Source organism: Empidonax traillii, unplaced genomic scaffold, assembly GCF_003031625.1.
Source record: "Empidonax traillii isolate 1590-97213 ecotype Southwest subspecies unplaced genomic scaffold, ASM303162v1 scaffold91:size2966241, whole genome shotgun sequence".
Taxonomy (NCBI): Eukaryota; Metazoa; Chordata; class Aves; order Passeriformes; family Tyrannidae; genus Empidonax; species Empidonax traillii.
Window position 1 is genome coordinate 1,405,976 of NW_020955284.1, and position 19,020 is coordinate 1,424,995.

Sequence of the window (19,020 nt, forward strand, 5' to 3'; positions counted from 1 at the left end):
ATGGATGTCAGAAACACAGCAGTTAACGGCAGAGATGTATGAGAGATTGGGTGGTGATAACTTAGATAAATTGGTGTCTCATCCATATTAAGGAGACAGCTCATCCTCAGTTGCTGCCGGATGACATGAACAGTGGAGCGTATATGGATACTAAAATACATTGGTCTTAAAGTTAAATCCCCAAGAACCATCAGAAATAAGTCTCAGAAGCCAAAGTGAGATCTGATGCACAGCACAAAAATACGCAGCCTGTCAGAGCACGCTGCTCTCTCCATATAACTTCCACCATTTGTGGGACAATTATAGGGAAAACAATACTGTGATCTGTAAAACAGTTCCTGGAGTGGTTTTATTCACTAACTCAATGCTATGCATAATCATTGCCAGCAACATCTCAGAGGTGTGTGCATAATAGAGAGACATCAAGTCAATGAGTCAAAACATCAGAAAATAAAATTCAGATGAACCTCACATTCAAATAATTATATCATCTGTCATTTAACACTATCTGAAGACCTCCTTACTGAAATAGTACATCTAAACCAAAAGTTACCCCAGGCAGTAATACCATATTGAGCTGTGTTTAGGATCTAGCAGGAACTGGGGTTTCCTGCACCTCGAGCTGGCTGCCAAAGAAGGGGAGCTGGAGTTACAAGTCCTGTGGGGATCTTCAAACTGAAGCACCCAAAAGACTCATAGAGACAGAAGGCACTGGGAGGGTCTTTTCCTCTCCTGTACCCACATCAAAACCTGCCAAAGCCATTAGCAACCCCCCCAGCGTCACCCATTCCCTTTGCTTTGTGGATGTGCATAATAATTTTTTTCAAAACACCCGAATTAGCCTCTAAAAAAGGGTTTGTATCCAAATGCAAACTTAATTTGCCCTCCCTGACGTTACACTTGCCTGGATTAGATCCTTCATTCCTCCTGTTCCAAAACACCCATTGAGATAAGAAGCTCCCCTTTTTGAAAATGCAGGTTTGGAAGACCTTTAAATCCCCTCACTAAATTCTTATCATGCTGTTTTCCCAAAGCACCGTGTGTAGTAGCATCGTCTCTGCACTGCAGCTTGAAAGGAACAATTCCCTGCAGATGCAGGCGCCTGCGGCCAGGAATGCCTGCTCTGGGATGCTCTGGCAGGGATATCACAGCACAGGCCATAAGGCAAGTATATATACATACATATATAAAATGTATATGTGCATATATAAGCTGGTCCTCGCTGCACCCCGGCAGGTGCGGGCGGGAAGAGCGAGTGCCGTGTAACGAGTCCCAGTTGCTCCAGGGTGTGAGAATGAGCAATGAGCATCTCTGCTGGAAGCAAAATCGGGAACTTGGGTGAGCTTTGCTGCTTTAGACAACAAATCACTGGGTGTGCTTGAGGGTTCATTTTTCACTGGGAAACACCAGTGAAACGAGTACTTTGCTGCTTATCTCTTTATTGCTTATCAGTGCTTCTTTTGCCCTTCATTTCTCGGAAAAGGCATGGTGCTTAAATGGGCTGAAGGGTGGATGCTGTGAAAGAACTAAGCCACCTCTTTAATCCCAAAGGCTTCATCAAGGGTTCATTTTGCTCTCCGGGAAAATCTTCTGTCTTCCCAGATCACTCGCCTCCCTCACTCCGCCATCCATCTAGGTTGCCTCGTCTGTATCTGAAGGCATGCTTGCCATCCTTTGAAGAGGTAGTCTCCTCTAAAAAATCAATAGTTAACATTGTCTTTAAATAGTCTGACATTTACCTTTACTGCAGTTTTCATTTCTTTCTGGGATTGCTCAGACATTTGTATTACCTACATACATTCCTTATTTCTCTGCCTGTAGCCACTGACCAGGAGCTTTGCAGGGGTGGCAATCCTGGTGGTGTAGCTCCCAGCCACAAATAAGGAGACTTTTGCAAGATAATTGAGAGGACTGGAGCTCGCTAATAGAAGCATCTTTAATTTATGGAAGACATCAAGTGAGAATAATTACAAGCAAAAGGGTAGCATAAATCCCTGAAGAAAATACATGCTGAATGCAGTTTTCCCAACAAGCAAATTTGAATGCTGGCCCAAAGGTCAAAATAAAAGACTCTGAGCTTCAACCTCCTGAGCCATCCACCTTTGCTTTGGCTCTTGTCAAGAACTTGTCTGGGGGTTCATTTAGAAAGCTGCTTGCACAGAGCAGGGCCGTTTGCAATCTGGGAAAGTTAAGCAAATTAGCAGAATTATTAGGTAAGAGGCAATTCTCCACAGCCTGCAAAGCAACTGCTTGTTAAATTAGCTCACACGGGAGAATCGCACTGATCGAATGATGGTTGCAGTGTTTGCAGAGAGAAGACTGTGCAGGTATTTTCTCTGAAATAACACTGCTGTACTCCAGCCTAAGAATAAAATAGGAGAGTTTGTGCAGGTTCCCTGGCAGGCTGGGACAGGCTCCTCGTGCAAATGTACTGGAAGATGCCTTTGTCTTTTATGCACATTCCTTCTATCCAGTTCCTTCTGCAATAATAATAAAAAAACTAATAAAGAAGAAGAACCCAACCCCCTCAAACTATCTGCTGCTGAAAATAGGGAGGATTGCAGGAGAACTGATGCCACCAGACCCCTGGAAGCAGATGGCTCGATGCACCCAGTCCCCTCTGGGACTTACAAGGACATCTGGGCTTTTGCAGCCTCCCTGTCCAAGGGAGACTTTGGGAATGGGGCTTTCAGCAACAGAAAGAGAACTCAGAGTCCTCCAAGAAGCCAAGAAGAGGGTGGTTCACACATGGTTTCTGAAATCTCAGTCTCATTTTTATATACTCATTGGCTATTGATTTGATATTTTTATACCTTATATAGTGCACTTAGTACAGGAAAAAAATGGATTAACCAAGTAAATGTGTTTTATTAGTGGGTCTCTGATGGAAAATTATGTCATTTTTCCATTTAAAAGATGCATCAGATTAATCCACTCATGAATCAGTCTTGTCTGCACTTGAAAACCTACTCACACCCCATGGTAAATTTTCCGGTGTGACACTGCAAACAGCATATAACAATCAAAGTTTTAAAATTATGAAAAGGTATTATTGTGAAGTCTTTAGCACTTCCAAAGCAGCTGAGAATGAAGTGCTCATCCCCAAAGTGAAGTGAGGGTGTTACACCAGACTCAGTTCCACATTCCCTTGCAGGAGATGAAGCTTTCTCATAAAGTCAGGTACTTGAATCCATCAGCATAAGCAGCAAACCACTGAGTTCTTCCAGCCTCACCCTACTTGAAATTCCAAACAGCACCCACAACTGCAAGCAGGAGAGTCCTGGAGACCAACAGTGTCTAAAACAAGGGACAAGACACCTTCCTGGCTTCACTACATGGTCTGACACCCTGTTACCAGCCCCAAGACCTGGCAGTGTTGCTGCAGTGGACGCTGGCTGAATCCTGCAGGAATTGCTGGCGGATCGATGGGGAGGTTTCATCAGGCACCGGCTCCCCAGCAGCCCCAGCACAGGTGAGGCTCCCTGGGGTGTCAAGGGAGAATCTGCAAAGTCAGGCTGAGTGTAATCACCAGATAAATCCTCTGCAGTCGCTGGCAATGGACCTGAGCCACGATGCAGAAGTTCTGGTTCCAGATTGAACTTTTCTTCCCGGTTTAAGACATACAGTGTCTGGAGTTGGTTTAAGTCTCTGCCAGGCTGTTAGCTGATTTCTGGCTGTTCCCTGGTTACTCCAAATCCCCCCCCCCCCTTTTTTTTTCCCCACACTCCATCATCTGCTTTAAAGGATACAATACTTAAGCCCATACAATGGTGGGTTTGGGATCAGGATTATTAAATTTGGCAAGTGCTGGCTGTTGAACATTGCCCTATAGCACAAATGGCACAGTTTTGGTAGTTTGTTTTTTTCTTTCTTCTCCTGCTTCTTTCTATGATTGACAGATATCCCAGCACAAAAGGTTGTCCCAGGTTTTGTCCTTCACCAGCATTTTTTGGCTCACAGGACCATGCTCCTCACCATGGAAAGATGGGTTGTGCCTTTACTTTCCGGTGATCTACAAAAGAGCACTGAGGGCAGTGCACCTCTTACCCCTGACAGGATATCAGCTCATGGCCGGACACTTGCATATTTGGGAAATAGTTTCAAAAATCTTCCCCTCTCACTCTCACTCTTTTCCCTCTCCCACTATGCAGGAGAAAGCAGAAACCACCTGTAAGGCACTGCACAAAATAATTTATAGAGGGGTGGGCAGAAAGAACTGGAGGCAGATGTTATCTGAGGGAGGTGGTAAGAGATGTGAAATACCTATCCCACATGGATGTAGAAAAGAAGCCCTTGGTGCTGAGTCTCTGGTACCTTCAAGAGAAGACTGACCATGCTCTGCCCCCATCACTGGGATACTCAGCTCATTGTAGCCCTCCTGTAGCAGATAGTGCTTGTGGGCTCAGCCCCAGCTCTGTGGTGCAATCCTACCTTTCAGCCCCAGGAGTACATGGAAGATCACAGTGTTTGTTTTTGATGTTGTAGAATAAAAGACAAGTATCTATAAGCCAGCTGAGATCCCTGGGCATACACTGGTAGAACAAGCACAAGGTAAGAGCAGTTGAACACTAAAATAGGGAGCCTGTCCCAGAAATGTAGAGTCATTTAGGTTGGAAAAGACCTCTAAAATCATCGAGTCCAACCATTAAATCCATGTCCAATCCAGGCAGACCGATTGCGTAAGTTAATTTGCATGGAGCAGTGACAAGCTATTTTCTGTTGTAGTTCTGTTTGCTGAATACCCCAAAACGAAGGATTTTATTCCTTATGAGAGAAAGGAGGACTTCTCCACACCCCAGGCTGGGTGCTACTACACCTCAGCACTGCTGCAGGAGCTGAGGTAATGCATGAACCCGCCAAGCTGCTACGACCAGCCACGCGCCTGCTGTCTGGCCACGTCACAGACACAGAGGAAAGGACATCTGCTTCAGACCTCAGCCAAAGAAGTTCACGTGGACACATTTTATCTCATGGTTGCAAATAGCTCAGGCTGTGCAGGCAGTCGCCGTTCACCAGGAAGGGTGGCAAACAAGCAGCCCATGTGTAGGAGCTGAAGCATCCTTCTTCTGCTCTTGCTTGGATGTGCACGAGATGCCATCACCCAGCCCTGTCTTCCCTTGGAAATCATGTGCAGCACATCTCACTGTTTATGTTTAATTCAAACTAATGACCTACGGCTATGATATGCGTGATTATGGCAGTCATTTTTAATTAGGGGTTGTGTCAATAGTATTGACATTTTTATCGCTTTTGGGGGAAGTGGAGGATATTTTCCTGCAGGTGAACTCCTCTCTTTGTGGTTTTCTATCCCTCCAGCTGCACACATGGTACAAAAGGGCTGCCCAGCTAATTAAACAATGAAATGTTGTTAAGCCCATTCTCCGTGCAAATTAATTACAGCAACGTACACAATATCAAATCCAAGGAATTCAGAAATTCAAATTCCCTCTATCCTGTGGCAAGATTTATAACCCTAGCTTGACTGCAAGGTTTATCATTAACAGAAGCCCTGTTAGGATCTGGGAAACTCTGCGAGGAAGAGGATGCATCCAGTACCTTGCTGGCAAGTGGAGTTAGACAGGAACAGCTCAAGCCACTCCTTGCCTGCACTGATAAACACCCTACAGGAGCTGTCATTCACCCAGAAAAAAAAAGGAAGGCAGATCATTACATTTATTGGTCACAGTTTTTCAAGAGTTAATGAAGACCTACTAGAAAAGGCATGGATAGTAGCAGTAATATATATTTTTCATCTATCTAAAAAATACCTTTGTCTCAACAGCTTTACATAACACCAGTAGAAGGTCTGGCTTCTGCCTGACACGTCAGGATGAATCTTCCTCCCAGATGATGGTCTTGGTGTAGATGGTGCTCACATTGTAGAGTTTTTAATGTCTTTAACCATCTTTAGCTTTGTATCCTGATAGCCCCTTCAGGCTACATGTCAATGCCATCTGGGAGGAAAAGAAGAGACTCCTGCTCAAGCGCCGCTGTAACACAGATCTCTTGACTAAAATTGTGCTTCCTTCACTTGACAAACCGTCTGCACAGAGCAATTATCTGCCTGTTGGCCTGCTTGTCCTTTCTCTTCTCTCAGAAAAAAAAAAAAAAAAAAAAAAAAAAAAAAAAAAAAAAAAAAAAAGAAGAAAAAAAAAAACCACAGATGAAGGAAAAGGACCCACAGAAAAACTCCATGGACAGAATCCAGCTGATCTGATCGCACCATCCAAGTTGTGGTTGCAGAAGTGATCCCTTCTTTACCACCTCCTTTGCCCCCTTCTCTTCCTAAGCTTGACTCGTGAATGCTCTCAGGTATTTGGGACAGATAACATGTCTGTTTTTATCTGTCTTAAGTCCTGTACAAATATGGATATTAGAGTATTAGTGTATTTAGGCTGATGTGTTCAGCAGCTCTAGATTATGAATTGCTCCTCAAAATAACGTTTGTGTTTGCTGACAAAGATCTTTATTACAGAAGAGGGTCAAGCAAAAAGGATTACTCCTGCTAATTGTTCACTGTTATTTAATATTTGCACAAAAGGTTTGCGGGACTGAGTCCTCAGGATTGCCTTGTTTGAGAAGCTAATAGGGTTTCCGGGAAACCAGCAGTGTCTGGTGAGCCATCAGGGCAGCCTCTTAGAGGATATGCAGGACAATTAGATTTGATGTAGTTAAGGATGGTTGGCTAAAGGTTTCTAATGTCTTAGCCAGGACCTGATCCTGGGGTTTTCAAAGTCAGCAGTAAGACTTCCCCTCAGAGCTCTGCTTTAAGGGAAATCAACTGAAGCAGATCCAATTTTCAGGCCATGGGTGGGTTCATGATCCGAGCAGCTCCAGGCTGCGAAGGGCAGACATCAGTGAGCTCCATTTGCTCCAAATCCCTGCTGTTGTATCAGGAGGTATTTGGGGGTGAGCAGGGCTGAAACACAAATTGTTGGGAGGGATATTTACAACTATTTGGCCCGTTCCTCAGGTTTGTCCCTATACAGTAGCAGTCCCTAGAGAGCTACCCTGAAGTCTACCTGCTGCCTTCTGTTGGGCCTCATATTTCCTTGACTAGACCATAATGGCTGTACTGTTATAGAAATTCCATGCTAAGTGAATTGAATTTCTCATTCCATAAAGATATAATTAGGCAATAAAAACACTGGCAGAAATCTTCAAGCATGGCTGCCTGAAGGTGGGATGCACATTTAAGCATCTAAATACATGGCCCAACTTTTGGGATCCTTGTGTACTTGTATCTTCTCTTGCTACAAGAGAACTGGAAGCTTTCCTGATATTTGAGGCTCGGGTGGCTTTGGGGGAACCTAAATACGGACCACACTTCTTTAAGGAGAAAACATTTTCATTTATATTCCACGGTTTTGTTCAAGTTGCAATGCCTCCAGCTTTCCCATTTGACATTTTTTAGTAACTTAATTATCATTACCAAGGAAGAATTTTAATAATGGTGTTGTTTACATGGGACGCAGCCCTGGGGAACAAGAGAAAACAACCCAGATTGTGGGAGCAGGCGGAAGGAGCGTGGTATTTTGGAAACCCAGGCCACAACCTGCTGGAAGCATCTGTTTCTACTCAACCTTTTCCTCTGGAGTCCCAACATCATTCATAGCCCAGACTGCCAGCAATTAGGGACCTGTGCTGAGGATTCCCCTTCCCTTGTGCTTTCGTCCCCTTCCTTCCTTGTTCAGGAATCTCAGGACTGGCAGTGACACCGCTGATGTTTGCTCAGCGACTGTTGCTCTGCTCACACAGCGGTTCCTGTCTCAGCAGATGCCTTTGCTTGGTGCTTCTGAGATGGAAATTAGGAAGTGGGATTGAGTAGCACTCAGAAACCATCAGGAACAACTGCAAAGCAACTCATTAGCCGGGAAAGACACTGTGCCAAGAGGTGACCTGGAGCTACAGAGGTGGTGTCCGCTTGGCTGTTTTGCCAAGGGCACAGCTCTGCTGTGTGGCTGCGACTGGAAAGCCGCAAGCACCTTCTCTACCCACTGCAAACTGACCCCCTGCTAATACAGGGATTTGTTGGAGCTGCTCGTTTTCCTCTGTTTGCAGGCACAAATGTCAGCAAATGCATTTTGCAAAGGCTCGAGTCTCTTCTATCAGGCCAGGTCAAAGCCCTTTTGGATGCATTGTTGGGTGTTTGGAAAGATGCTGTGTTCGTGAAGATAAATAAATGAATAAATAGAACCAGTAATTTCTTTTACGTGTTTTCAAGAAATCAGCTGGTGGTATGAAGGAAAAAGTGCCTGATCTGACTGAAGTGTATGGGGAAAAAAACACATGTAGACTTCAGTAGGATTTCAACATGGATGTTTAGGCACTGTTAAGGGGCAGAAAAATGAGCTAGCAAGATTGAGTAAGCACTGTTTGCCTTTTAGTTGAGGAAAGGTGCTGCTGCAGTAACATTGCTCCTCATGTCTTTGCCTTTTAACTACCCAATGACATAAATATTAGATGCATGTTAAGCCTCAGATCCATCAAACAACTCCTTATCTTGAAGCACATGAATACTCTCAGCCCTAGGAAGAACATTTAAATGGTACCTAAAGGACCAGGGATGCGGAATCAAGTGAACCACATTCCTGGCGTGTGAAAAGAGACAAATCTCTGCACACTCTCATGCCAGGGGTTAACTTGGGCCAGGTGTCATTAAGAAGTAAAGACATGAATAATCTCCCATCAGACTTTTGCATCCAAATGGCTCATTATGCCTGCAATATTCATAGCTTGTGAGAGTCCTATAGATTTACGATGGTTAGGAAAGGATGATGCCCAGCTTACTTTCCCACCAATCATTATTACATGGGAAAGGGAGCGATTTTCTTTAAGTCCATTAGCATAACATTAGTGCTTATAAGGACCAGACGGGGTAGAGACTTTACAAGCCTTTTAGGTCAACAAATTCAAACCCGGACCTGTTTTTAGGAGCACATCTTTTATCCCATTAACAAAGGAAAACATTGTTGGCTAGTACAGGCTGTGGATATTTGCCATTTGGGGCAATGACAAAGCAGCTGGTATTCCCAACTCCTTCCCAGCTCTGGTATCCCTGTAACAACCCATTTCTTCACTAGAGCTGTTGAAGGAGCAGCTTGGCGCGTGGTACAAAACACAAGGAGGGAACTTCAGACCAAAACCTTTATTCTTCGTTGCAGCAGATGAGACACTGAGGCACAGGGCTCCTGGGTGGGTGCGAGCAAATACATATGAAAATGCACAGCATTTGCAGTGGAAATACACAGTCCTGAGTTACAGCTGAGATCAATATTAGGAGGATGATAGAGATTATCAATCTTGAGTGGTCTCCGTTAGGCAGAATTGACTGGCAACCACATAATGACTCAGGCTCAGCCCACCAGTTTAGAGCCCGAGTGATAGATCTGCAGATGCCAGTCATCATCATTTCCTTATCAGCAGCATTCACGTGGCCATTTGTCTTCTACCTGAGTCCCCTCGGTCGGGTTCAAGTGTTTCATCCTCCAAGGTGCATCTGAGAGATCAATGCACAGCTACAGCTGGTTGAAGGGGACCAAATCCATTGAACAGTTGATTTGGTTCCATTTTACCAGCTTTAGCAAAGCATTTGGCCTCACGGGCTGTGGCAGCAGAGAGGGGAATTCTTCGGGGTCTTTTCTTTCCCAGCTGCCTGGACCTCTTCTGAACTTGCTGCCTGATGCTGCACTGGTTCAAATGGCTTCACTTTCAGGCAGTCAGGATTTATTTAAGCTTCTTAGAGGCTACGGCTGAAGAGCGGGTCTGAATTAAAGAGGCAGGTTTAACAGCAGCGGAATAGTCTGCAGCAGTAACCATCCGCCTGGAGCATTTTTAAACCTTATATTTGGCTCTGTCTGTCTTGAGAGCCACGCTGCTACTACAGTGTGACAGAAGTAAAGGCTATTGTTTTAATCCAGATACTTTAATTATCACTTCCTGACTTATTCCCCTCAGTGTTTTATGGTCTGTTGTCATCCTTCATGCCCTGTGTTTTGGTACCTGAAATGACACCTAACACACAGCAGCAGAGATGTCCTTTCCTACAACCAGCCCAACCTACAGCCGAGGAACTCGGAACTGCAGAACTCTTCTCCCCTTAGGGCTCTCCTTGGCAAACAGGAGGGAAAAGGCTGAAACACCTGAAATCCTTTCTTAGAGGTTAGCAAACTTTGCTTCCCTACCATGCAGCCTCCCACGTCTTCTTATCTAGCATTAAAATCAGCATTTTCAGGAGGTTTAAGATCTGCTCAAGACAAGCAATGGCTGCATTTGACATCACCAGAAACCAACAGGAAAATGAGAAAAGGAAATGAAAGGCGGGGGGGAAATGGGGGAAAAAAAAAACAAAACAAAACAAACAACTTTCTCACAATCCCATAATCGGGCAATTTATCCGCAAATGAGGAAAGTGAGTCCCTGCTACACCACCACTGTCCAAGTGACAGTTCATGTCGCAGAGCTGGGGAGCTGATTTCTCCTGGAGAGCCCTGCAGCATGAACACCCCACTGCTAAAAATAACTCGGTAAATCAAATTTAAAAATCGCAGCGGCTCCGATCATTTCTGCAGTGGGAGCCAATAAAGTCAGGCCTCTCCTTCTTAACCCAGAGCCACGAGCAGATATTGCACATTGCCATGTGCATAACCTATTTAAAGAATTTATATGCGTCATAAGGCAAAGGTGACTTTCCCCCCCCTTCTTCCTCGCAGCCCACCACGCTGCAAGATGATACTAGGGAAAAGCACCTGTGCTTAGAACCACTGCACACAGAAATATTGCAAGTGGGCCAGCATTACATCTCCACAAGAATTACAGGCTTCGCATTGTCACGGTAAGCACTGCAGATCACTTAACTGCCCAAACCCGTTACTCTAAGCTGCCTATAAATAAATGGAGGGAGAGAGAAAGAGAATAGCTTTTAAAAAGAGCTCTACAATTAATTTAATCAAGTTATCTCTAGGTACCTCTTCAAGAGACAATCAAGCCAAGGAACTAAATGGAAACTTAGACAGTGAAGACCTGGAAGTATTAAATTCACCCATTGGTGACTTACAGGAGGCAAAGAAAAGTAATTGTTTACTGGTGACTGGGTGGAGGTGGAAGTGCCATCAGCGACTGAGACTGTACTGAGCTAAACCCTAACGGGCACAGGGATTTTGGTTCAGAGTGCACCAATCTGCCTTAGCACCACCACTTAAAACACACTCTGCTCCCCAGGTACTGTTCTGTCCTGGCCCTGTTGATTTGGGGTCAGTCATTTGAAAGCAGTGCTGTTGGAGAGCGGTGTGGGTTTACACTGAGCATCCTCTGCTGGGGACCAGTGCTGTCCCCACTCCCCCCTCGCTTTGCTTCAGGGAGTGCCTTGGAACATATTTGAAATCAATGTGAGTCGGCGTGGATGTTCTATAACATTTTGTTTAAATTCTCTGCAGTGAGTTATGGGTGAGGTTTTCCTTTTTAGAAAATTAGGTTTTCTCTTCTGGATGCCATTAATCAAAACTAATGATGTCTCTCTGGTGGTGAGGCTTTCCCAGCAGCTGAGAAAGAGCAGCCCACGCTCTAAGCTGGAGAGAGCTGCCATAGCCTCCCAAAGGAAGGGCACAGGCAGGCACTGTCAGGCCGGTCTCTGGGGCTCTACCAGCCACCAGCCACCCAAGCAAGATGGATTAGAGGTGTAGATAGAGGTGTGTGCCATGTTGAAACTCCTGATCTCTGCAGTGAGGCAGTGCCCATTCCCAAATGTCTGTGGGCCCCCACCTCCATGAAACAGGAGATCCAGAGTTCACCTCTGCCCACTGAGTGCTTCCAGGTTCCACAGGCAGAATCTGGCAGGGTGCTGCTCTCCCTTCCTGCCTGTGCCAATGTTGCAACAGCATCACATCCAGGTCCAAAACCTCAGCCACTCAATACCAGCAAGTTCAGGCTTGAGTCCAAAGAGAAGCCAGGTCTAGTTTTTTTGTGAAATAGAGTCTTGCATTGGAAAGGTCTCCAGGGCCAGGAGCAGATGCTCCTGCCCCTGCTCAATGCTCCAGCACATCCTGAGCTGGGAAAAGTCTACTGTGGCACCGTGGGATGGCATTGGGGAGCCATGGGCACCCTGAGTAAGAGACACAGGCTAGAGGTGAATCAAAGCCAAATTACTAGAACAAACCTGTGCATCGCTTTTCCCTCTCTGACAACCCTTGTGCAGTGCCTCTGACTGGCTTTTGGCAGCACTGGCAATGACTGCAGGCAGGAAAAGTGGCAAAAGCCCTCACTGCCATGGCAAGTAGGATCAGTAGTAGGCAATGTAAGAGAATCTGCTCTATTGCAGATCTTTCCACTTTAGCCTCAATATTCTAATAAAGACGTGTTATAGACAGTACAGAAAAGCCAAAGAATTTATCAGCATTTGTCGATATTCCTAATGAAGCAGAAGATTCAACATGCAATAGAATTAGCCTACAACGAACCCTTGCATAGGGCCCATTCTTCTGAGTCCAGAAATCTCCTGCCTATTCCAGTCCGATACCCTTTTGAGAAATGAGCAGCCCTCCAAGCCATTATCATTATAAGCTAAAAGGCCAAATGAGACAAAGTACTGTTGCTCTTCATCTGAATAAACAAATCATTTTTAGATCAAATGCATTAACAATTTATCATTCTAAAATCCAATCAAAAGGAAAAAACAACAATACAGAACATTGATTTCCTACAGCTTTATCTTAATGAAGTGCACATTCCCTTCGTAATTAGCTTTGCAAGGGTTTTTTTTCCCCTTTCCTCCAGCTAATGTGTTATTTGATTTCCATCCAAACATTACTAAATTGGAGGAAATTTCCTCAAAATGAAGTGGCTTTTGATAATACAGGAAAATGTCTACTCTCTCACATTGCTATTTTTTCCCCCCAAACAGCCATACTTGTACTGCAGATGATTCAACTTTATTGCATGGTGTCTTTGCGAGGATGTTTAAATCAATGCCACAGTCACGGGATTCTGCACAATGTACCATTTGTAAACCAGAAAATACAAGCTCGCTGCTTTTATCCTTCTCCTTACAGACATCAAATATTAATTGAACTTATATTATTACAGGGAAAAAGTGAACTGCGTTTTATTAACATTTCTAAAATTATAGATATTCAACCCAAAAAGTAGACTCCAGACAAGGCTTGAGAGCCTTCCGCTTGGATTTTATTTGACTTAATTAAAAAGCACTCAGTTCCTTTGTGCACTAAAGTAGTTGCTGACATCGCAGTAGCCACTCAGTCTTTCAAACCAAAACTATTACCTGAACTTAATAAAGTGTCTATTTAATTTATACACCCTCATGAACTCACCTGTCTCCCACAAACACAACGTGGTTCTTGCTAATGAGCAGCGAAGGCAGCAACTTGACGGCAAACTCGCCAGCACCCTGGGGTAACTCAGCTGCCCCAAAACATTATTTCCATCTCCTTTAATCTGCCGTCTCTACCATTAATGCCACTATCCAACCTCCATAAGCCAGTGATCCACTGCACGTTGCTGGAAATGCTCTTTGCCAGGCCACCTCTCCCTTCCTCCTCTAAATCTCTCTTTTAAAATCTTTTCTTCTTTAAATGATGCTGAACAAAGGACTGTTGCTTTCACCCCGCTTCACTGAGTACTTGCTGAAATGAAATGGCTAATTTGATAGCCTGGTTTTATCTGGATATATTGCCAAGGTACACGGCAATATCTATGACATGGAATGAAGTCCCATACTCTACAGTTATCACCTTATTCCTTAGTTAGGCAGAACATCTAAAGTGACCTTATCTCCGCCTTAATCCAAATTTTGGTCCTAGGCCTCTTGTAAAACCAACGGTCCCATTTCAAGTACAGACCTGCTCTGTTGTGGCAATGAAGAGAATCGCTACCTGGAGGGAGCTGGCTCCATGTGGGATCAAGATGGTCCCTCTGAAACTGTTTTCCTGAAGCACAAGGCTTCGAGCAGCTCTCTGGGAGCTGCAGCTCCTGAAACCGGATATGGAAATAGTTGTGGAGTTGGATTTTTTTTTTTTTTTTTCCTACTCACACTCTCAAAAGAGAACAAAGCCATTCCCTAATACAGTTTGTGCATTTTATGGACCTAACAATTAAATAGGTTTTAAAACATGTGCTGACTGCATAATTCCATACAGGGGAGTGCACTCAGCGTTTTCAACCAACAACTGATAGGAGATACCACTTAATAGTACAAAACACCAGCAGTCCCGTTAAAATCAATAGAAAATTAGATGCTATGAAAATGCAATATGTGTCCAATTAGTTATAATTGGAGCAAATGGTGATGCAGATAAACTCCTGGAGGAAGATGTATTTGTCCGGAATGCTCCCTGCCTGCTGCCGGCACGGCGCGGGATGGGCCATGGCGGGCTCTGCCGTACCCTGGGCGTGAGTGATGAGCCATCTCACACACGTATGTTAACTGTTATCTAATTATGGAGTTGCTCCGAGCCGGCAGGACGGCTCTGGTGCACCACTGTGCGTGGTGAGAAACGATCGGCTGTCACACGGAAACCTCCCTGTTGGACTTGACAAATTATGCCAGCAAACCTGTTTAAGGACTAAAAAATCCTTGGACGCGGTGACAGGCAGAGAAAGATGCTGTGTTATTTATTTATTTATCCGGTGGAGTTTAAGAATTGTGGCTCAGTCCCACCAATACTCACTTTTTTTTCCCGCCTGTCTGTTGTTAGATCAGTTCAAACTCCTTCTCACCAATTATTTTTCAGGCTTCTTTCAACTCCTAAAAACTCAGCTGCGCGGCAAGACGGGAACTAGGTTATGCAATTCTAACGCTTTATTTTTAACATCTTTGGTGCAACATATTGGCCTCCTCTTTGTTTCATCTTATGACTAAAGAAAAAGAGCGAAGATCCCCTATCACAGCGACACAAACGGTACATCCCCAACCAAGCATCGCTCCAATCCCTTCATGCTCTCACACTGGATGAAAGCACATCACTTGCAGTACAACAATTATTAATCTGCAGTAATTCTTTTCATATAAACACTATAAAATTACAATTATTTTACAAAATCATTGGCTCAGAGCTAAGGAGCAATAACTTCCCCCAGGGTTCATACTTTATTCTTGTTTTGAACTAATAATTCAAATTATTAAAGACTTACAGCATCAAAAAAGAAAAAAAAAAAAAGAAAAAAAAAAGGCTCATGTTTACCCAGACCTGAAACCTTTTTACATTATTGGACACAGTTACTTACACTGTTAAGGGAACTGTCTCTCAAGAAGGGGGAAAAAAAAAAGAAGTGGCAGCTTTTATTTGTTACGCTGACTCAGCCGAACAGTGGAACAAGAAACGTTAAGCCCCAATCCATAACTTTTGTGGCCGCTCAAAGGACGTATTCTTCCTCGACACTGATAAAAGTTTAATATGTAGTTGCCCAGGTTTTTAATAAACTTGTCAACAAAAGAGCAAGGCAAATTGATGGGGACCTTCCCAGGAATAAATTCAGTTTCAAATAGGCCAAATGAGCGTGGAGGACAGGGAGGGGACGGCACACGGGTGACTTTTGCTGGTCTTTGCAAAAATGGCACAATAGATTTTAGTGGGTGCGTCTTATTGTCTCAAAGACAAGGCTTTAGGACAAAGCTGGCTTAATTTAAAGAAAGTAACGTGGTTTAGCTCCCTGCACAGCACAGCCCTGACACTGTGAGGGGTGGCAGAGGCAAAGCCTGGGTATAAATCCCTGTATTGCACTTGCTGCCCACACATCCCAGTCCCCGTCCCGCAGCCGACTCGCTCAGGGACAAGCTGCAGTCTTATTCCACGTTTTTTATCCCCTATCTCCCACTGCATACATTTCAAGACTTCCCCTCCAGGTATAATATGCACAGACATCTCCTCTGCTTGGCCAAACCATCCCCACTCCCTGCTCCGTCTTTTCCCTTCAAATACTCAAGGCTGAGCTTAATTCAAGCACAACACAGTCCTTTTCCTCTGCTCTTGTGAAAGCTGGTTCACACTCCTGCAACCCATAGCTAAAAGCACCCCTCACATATAGGGACCAGTTATCCTGCATGTTCGTGAGCTACACACACTGCCCACCTTCTGCAAGGTTAGGAGTGAAATCACTGCATGAGATTCATTATCTTCTCCTAGCTTCAATCAAGTTTGTGCCTTAAATTATTAAGACTTGAGGGTTTTTTGTTAATTTGTTTACCCAAAGTAAACACAAATATTAAATCAGAGCTTCCAATAATCTCACTGCCAGCAAATTAACAAGCAAATTAACCCATGGTGTCCCAGAAGGGGACACCAGTCTCTTCATCTCAGCAAGTCCTTGTGGCACACTGCATCCCATGTCACCAGCTCCCTCCTGAAGCCTTCCTTTGCTTAAACCAAACAACCTGAAGAGCCAAAAGCCAAGTCCTGCCTCCCATGCCAGGTCACTACTCAGATTGGAAGCGCTGCCCTGGCTGTTGTGGTGAACTTTATTCTTGATTGCTCTTAGGTCACTGGATTCCTGCTCCCGTGGCTTTATCCGACTCCCCAAATGCCAGGGTTGACTTGCCTATGTAAGGGCTTTGCAGGGATGGCTCCTGTCCTTACAGCTGCTGGGTGACTTCTGTGGTCGGTGGTCACGAGTCCCACGCCTCTTGGCTGCCCAGATGCCATCTAATCCTGTCCCCCCAGAAGGGCAGCTGAGAATGAGCACTATTTATAGCCCTTGTTCCCCGGTTCCCCCAGCCTCATCAGTCTGCCCAGGGCTTTTTTAGATAGCGGCGCAGGTCCCAGCACAGGCCTTATCTGGGCATGGCGAGGCATTTACAGGCACAGCCCTGTGCTTCAGGAAAAAAAATAAAAAGGAGGGAAAAAAAAAAAAAGGAAAACCCCGCATCTGTTGGAGATGTCAGTCGCTTGCTTCCCCTGAGCCTCCTGAGCACCACCAGCAACTGCTCCAAGCGCTAAAATCTTTGACTATCAAATTCTGCTTTATTCAAGACATATATGTGCCTGAAAGCCTTCCCCTTGCACCCAAGGGTGTCGTCCACAAGTTCTGCTCCTCCATACAGACCACTCTGGAAAAATACAGACTAACCCAGGGATGGTGCTGGTTACACAATGCAAACAAAAACGTCTTCAGAGCATCATGGGAAGCTCCAGTGGTGGGGAGGAGACAGCCCACAGGGACACTGCTCCACCTGCCCATGCAAGTGCTCACCAAGGTGCTCAAAGACGGGCATGTGTACAGCTGGGCAAGCTCGAGGGCCAGGCTGGTATCACACAACCTTCCTGGTGCCGGCAAAGTCACCTGGCAATACCGTGCAGCACCGCGCCCAGACTGGCAACCCCCGAGCAGCCCCAACGTGCTGGAGCACCCCACGGACCCCATTGCCCAGCTCACTCCTGCTGGGACATCCCCCAGGCAGCCACAGCCCCACGAGGTCCTGCTTGAGGTCCAGCCTCTGCACCTTGTGCCTTGAGCCTGCTCAGAGGTGTGGGGAGCCCAGACAAGTTTTCATTACAGCACGAGGGCAGAGGGGCACAGTCCACACAGGCTGTGCCATCTCCCTAAAACACCTCCTGGGCACCACTGTGTAAGCCAACCCAAAGCAGGGAAGTCCTCACAAACCCAAAACCCTTGTCCTCCGGTAGTTTCATCAGCCTGCCTTGGCTGTCTCCAGCTTCAGCCTCGCAGTGCAAGTACAGCTTCAACAACTCCACAACGAGCATCTACTTTGCCTCTGAGGGAAACTGAGGCAGGCAAGCCAAACAACTTGTCTGCAGGCCCAGCAAGCCGGCAGCGGAGCCCGTGTCCCCAGCTGCCATCCGTGGAGCACTGGGCTGCTCTCACTGTGACCCCCTGCATCCCAACGGGACAACAGCTGCCAGCATCGCTGCCTGCTTGGCCGAGGTCAAGAGAAACTTCAGCGTCAAGCAGCAGACGTTTCACCCAGCATCTTCTCTGGGAGGCAATCGCCGGTGCGCTACTTAAATCAGCCCTGGGCTTTCCAGGGAGGGATCCAAGCCGAGGAGCGAGGATATTTCTCTTGCTAGGAACACACCACCCCCTCGCCCACAGTCACTGCTAAGTGCAAGATGTGGTGAAAGTCTTTAAAAATAGATATATTCCCAAGCAATTCATGCCGCTTGCATCTGGCAGGGCAAACCTAGCATGGAAGCTCTCTCTTACTGACTAAAAAGGATCATTAGCAGCTCGAGGCTCGTGCAACCTTGACTCTCTTCCTTTCTTCAGGGCCTTGTCTTGTTCTTGGCCTAAACCAGTCCTGGGAAACACAAGGGAAGCCCTGCCCAGCTAGCCTGGTGTCAAAGGCAGGGAAAGATACTGCAGTGCAGTGCTGATCTCTTCTGCAATCGGACGTGCAGACTAGCCCGAATGCTGAGTCAGCACAATTTCTTTTTTGATTGGTTGATCTGAGTAACATATTTTCAATGTATGCTAAAGGGGCAGCAATTAATACCTTTTCCCCCTTTCCCCACTTTACCAAACAGCTTCAAATCAGATGCACAATTCTCACCCCCAAAGTCACTCTCCAGTCCTAAATATTCTGAGGCTCTTTCATTTTTAATTTAGGGCATTAAAAAAAAAAAATTTGCAATCTAAGCGATGCTCACTTTGATCGACTTGTGCTGCTGCAGCTAAAATATCTGTCCTGCAGGTCAATCTAATCATGCTTAATAGCAGTTTATTCTTCAACGCAACATTTTTCACGTTGGGTAGACAGTTTTAAATGAGATTGCTGATGCACCCCTTTACTAATGCTTTTACCAGGGCCAGCACATCCCTTGAAATACTTGTGCAATAAAATGCTTTATTGCTCTTGATGAATGCACTATTAAACTTGAATTGCAAACATGCCCCCCCTTTTTTTAAAAAAAAAAAAAAAAAAGAGGGTGCTAGAATTTATGGGACCACCTGTCTTCCAACATTAAGTAATAGTAACAACCGTAATAATAGATCATCAACATAACAAACACACAAAAGTACAAAAAAAAAAAAAAAAAAAAAAAAAAAAAAAAA

At 45.2% G+C, this 19,020-nt stretch overlaps 1 long non-coding RNA gene across 1 annotated transcript in view; it reads right to left on the reverse strand.

Annotated features, from left to right (window-relative positions):
- Positions 1-1,187: 1,187 nt before the first annotated feature.
- The window catches only part of LOC114056422, a 25,873-nt gene continuing 8,040 nt past the window's right edge, over positions 1,188-19,020 (reverse strand). Inside the window, exon 3 of the long non-coding RNA XR_003570999.1 lies at positions 1,188-1,692. This is a non-coding gene — a long non-coding RNA (uncharacterized LOC114056422). The remainder of the gene's footprint in view (positions 1,693-19,020) is intronic.